Source organism: Tamandua tetradactyla, chromosome 18 (genome assembly GCF_023851605.1).
Source record: "Tamandua tetradactyla isolate mTamTet1 chromosome 18, mTamTet1.pri, whole genome shotgun sequence".
NCBI lineage: Eukaryota > Metazoa > Chordata > Mammalia > Pilosa > Myrmecophagidae > Tamandua > Tamandua tetradactyla.
In genome coordinates this window covers 44,448,006-44,452,534 of record NC_135344.1, presented here as the reverse complement: position 1 = coordinate 44,452,534, position 4,529 = coordinate 44,448,006, and the positions used below count along the sequence as shown (strand labels likewise).

Genomic DNA, 4,529 nt, shown 5'->3' with positions numbered 1-4,529 from the left:
CCTTTTTTTCTGTGCATATTCTGCACACACCTTATTTTTCTCTATTTTATGGAATACCAATTCCCATTCTTGCCCAATCCATTCCACAGTGATTGTTTCTTTGATATATTTGTTCAGCATCTGCCTCTAACATTAAATCCTCTGTGGTTCATTATTCAGTCCACTCTACTCACATCTTTCACCAATCTCTTCCAGGTCCATAGTCACAGCCATATTCTCTTGTTTCCTGGGGCATGTATTCAGTTTTTGTTTGTTTGTTTTTTGTTTTTTAAACAAAATATCAGCAAATTTCAGTCAACATTATATTATATAATAAAAAATCCAATATGACTGATTAGGAGATTTAAGGATGGTATAATATTAAAAAAAAATTGACATAATTCACATATGAGAAAAAAAGTCTTAACAGATGAAACAATTTCAATAGATGAAGAAAACAAGAGTTGATAAAATTTAATGTTCAGTCATTGCATACCATTTTAGCAATTGGAAAATAGAAAATAAATCAATCTGATAAAACTATGTAAAGATACCTAGTGCAAACATCATACTAATGGTTAACTTTAGAAAGTGTTTCCTTTGAGATATAGAATGAGAGAAAGATGCCAATTATGATTATTCTATTCAGGATTATAAAAAAGGTTCTAGCCAGTAAAAACAAAGAATAAATGGCAAAAGGATTAGAAGCAAAGAATTACCACTGCTGTTACTCACACAGGGCAAAATGTGTGGATAAAATTCCAAAAGAATCTACAGAAAACATATTAGCATGAATTAGTGAATTTAGCAAGGTTGCCGGATATTAGACTCATATACAGAAATCAATTTAACCATATATAGTAGCATGTGATGTGTAGAAAATGAATAAACAAATATATTATTTACAATAACATCAAAGACAACAAATAGGGAGACAACTTCCAGAATAATGGGGATAAGAAACTCCGTGGAGCCTCTCGCCTGTGAAAATTAAAAAAATAAAAAAGCCATAAAGTCTCTACAGATTCCTAAGGACATTATCCTAAGGGCATACAAATTGTGTTAAGTGTGTACTGCTACAGTGAAGCTTTCCACTGTAAAAGAGCTCTGTTACTAAACTGTTATAAACTCTTGCTAGAACAAATAATTGTCACACGGGGAATTTCACTAGTTTTTTCCATTGACTGAGAGATCTATTACACTGTTAAAGTAATCTAAAACATTGAATGTGTTCTTCTTTTAACCCCCACACTGTATTATCCTTCTTATCTCCAGTCTCCTGGAATAATGTAGAGCACTAGTGAATTAATACATTTAAAGTTTGCTAAACTGCTTACCCCACCCTATAACATAATTTTAAAAAACTTTTCTATTTTGTTAAACTTTTTTAATTAGTAAAATTGTACATTTTACAGAAAAATTATGTAAAAAATACATATACCCTTATTGTTGACACTTTGCATAATATGGTACATTTCTTACAATTGATGAAAAATATTAAAACTGTACTATTAACTAAATTAGATGTATATTTCCCATATACCACCCTATTATTAACACCATATATTAGTATTCGTTTCTTATAAAATCTTCTTATAAATTCATGAAAGAACGTTCTTATACCTATACTATTAACTATAGTCCATCATCTACAATAGGGTACACTGTCTTATACAGTTCTATGTTTTATACAGAATGCATAGAAATTCTGTGCATTCTGTTTATTGAGGAGACAGTACTGTTGAGTTTTGCATTTATCCTGATGGTTATTCTTACTTGTGCTCTTCATTTCTTCACACTTCTCCAAGCCATTCTCTCCTGTTTTTTCCTTTCAGTCGGCATAACCTAGTTAAGAAATTCTTGTAGTAGGTCTTTTGTTGTCAACCTCAGTTTCTGCTTATCTGGGAATATTTTAAACTCTCCCTCATTTTTGAAGGACAGTTTTGCCAGATAAAGAATTTTTAGCTGGCAACTTTTCTCTTTCAGTACCTTGTGTATATTGTACCAGGATCCTCTTGAATCCGTGGTTTCTGATGAGAAATCAGCAATTAGTCTTATTGAGGATCCCTTGTGTATGATGAACTACTTTTCTTTTACTACTTTCAAAATTCTCTCTTTATCTTTGGCATTTGGCTTTCTGATTAGAATGTGTCTCAGAGTAGGTCTATTTGGATTTATTCTGTTTGGAGTACATTGCCCTTCTTGGACTTTTTGTATTTCTTAAGAGTTGGGGAATTTTTAGCCATTCTTTCCTCAAATATTCTTTCTTTTGCTTTCCCTTCTGGGACACCCATGGCCCGTATGTTTGAAAACTGTGCTGTCACTCAAATCCCTGAGACACTGTTCAACTTTTTCTATTTTTTTCTTTATCTTTTCTTTTGACTATGTTATTTCAATTGTTCTGTCTTATAATTTGCTGAATCTTTCTTTGGCCTATTCAAAATATGCCATTTATGCCTCTAGTGCATTTTAATCTCTACTATTGTATGTTTTATCCTCATTATCCCCATGTTCCTTTTTAAACATTTTTTTATTTTGAAATATAACATATATACAGAAAAACAATAAATTTCAAAGTACGTTGTAACAGTAATAGAACAGTTTTCAGAATTTGGTGTAGGTTACAGTTCCACAATTTCAGATATTTCCTTTTAGCTGCCCCAAGTGACTGGACACTAAAATAAATATAATGATTTAACAGTCATACTTATTTGTTAAACCCTATCTTCTCTGTTATAACTTCTCCTTCTCCTTTGATCTTTCTCCCAATCTTTAGGGGTATTTGGGCTATGCCTATTCTAACTTTTTCATGTTGTAAGAGCTGTCATTAATATGGGATAGGGAGATGGAACTAGTTGATGTTCTTGGAGAAGCTGACCCCTCTGGGTTTCAGGACTTATCTGGCCTAGGAACCTATCTGGAGGTAGTAAGTTTCTGGAAAGTAATCATAATGCATGGAACCATGTAGAATCTCTGATAGACCCCTAGGTGTTCTTTGGGGTTGGCAGGAATGGTTTTGGTTGGGGGTTGACAAATCATGATAAATAACAATGTCTAGCTGTAGTGTGCATAAGAGTAGCCTCCAGAATAGCCTCTTGACTCTATTTGAACTCTCTTAGGCACTTCCTGATACTTTATTTTGTTACAATTCTTTATCCTTTTTTAGTCAGGAAGGCATTGCTGATCCCACAGTGCAAGGGCCAGGCTCATCCCTGGGATTCATATCCCACATTGTCACAGAGACTTTCACCCCTGGATGTCATGTCCCACATAGGGACATGAAAAGGGTGACAGTCTTTATTTGCTAGCATTTATTGCTAGGTCAATTTATTACAAAAAGAGTGATATTCTGTTGAACTTGGTTATAATTAAACATACTGTACCAATTCAAGATCATTATATTTAGCTGCTTATTTAATAGGAGGGAATGGAATGGCATAAATCAAGTGGGCTTGGATGCCAGGAAGTGGATATGTCAGGGCAGGAAGAGGCATCTCCCAAGCCCCAGAGACAAACAAGCCCCTGGTTTGTTTTTGGTGCAGATTTTTCTCTCCAGATTCAATGATTTGTTTAAATTTTCTCCCTTGCTCAGTGCTCCATTATCCTTACTCTTTCAGTTTTGGGAACCCCCTGTCTTAATGCAGTCAAGTTTAAGTCCCTCACCCATCATTTTTTCTCTGTGCAGTTTTCTGTCTTCAGTTTCTTCCATGATAAGATTGCTCACCCCAAAGGAGCCAGATGAGGTCAATTCAGAAAGGTGGGTCCCTTCCCACATAGGGGGAAGGGTAATGATTTTAATTACAGAGTTGGCTTTACAGAGAGAGAGAGAGGCCTCTCTGTTCTTTTTTATACTTTCAAATTCTTCTTTATGCTTCATGCTGTCTTCTTTTTTTTTTTTAATGAGGGTTTTCCAGCTAAAGCCAGAAAACCTGCTAGACAAATTCTAAAAGCTTCATGCTGTCTTCTTAATACCCTTTAGCTCTTTGTGCATATTTTCCATCATCTCCTTGTATTGATTTAGGAAATTTGTTTGAACTTATTTGATTAGTTGTTATAAATTCTGTCTCATCTGAAGTTTTAATTTGTTTCCTTGATTGAACCACATCTGCCTATTTGTTAATATGGCTGATAATTTTTTTCTGATGTCTAGGCATCTGATTATCTTGATGAATTAACTCTGAAAGTCTTTTTCTCCCTGTTGTCTAGGGTTTTGTTGTTGATTGGTTTTGTATTAAGACTCTTCTTTGAGGCTTGGTCCAACTTATTCTAGAACTTTAGAATAGCCCTTGTTTAAATAATCAGTTTTTCTCAGCTCTTCATCTGATTTTTGCCCTGGATATGTGGTATTATACTTTTTGTGCAGTTGTTTCAACTCCAAGAGAAAACTTCCTTTCCTCTGTTCCTTCTCCAGGAATCTTGATCTGTTATGTTGGTTTGTTTTTGGTGCAGATTTTTCTCCCCAGATTCAATGATTTGTTTAAAATTTCTCCCTTGCTCAGTACTCCATTCTTCTTACTCTTTCAGTTCTGAGAACCCCCTGTCTTAATGCA

The 4,529-nt window shown here is 34.3% G+C and overlaps 1 non-coding gene across 1 annotated transcript; it reads right to left on the bottom strand.

The window, feature by feature from the left end:
- Positions 1-3,880: 3,880 nt before the first annotated feature.
- LOC143662835 (U7 small nuclear RNA) lies at positions 3,881-3,941 on the bottom strand. The gene has a single exon (XR_013165605.1). It is a non-coding gene; the product is annotated as a U7 small nuclear RNA (small nuclear RNA).
- Between the last annotated feature and the right edge of the window lie 588 nt (positions 3,942-4,529).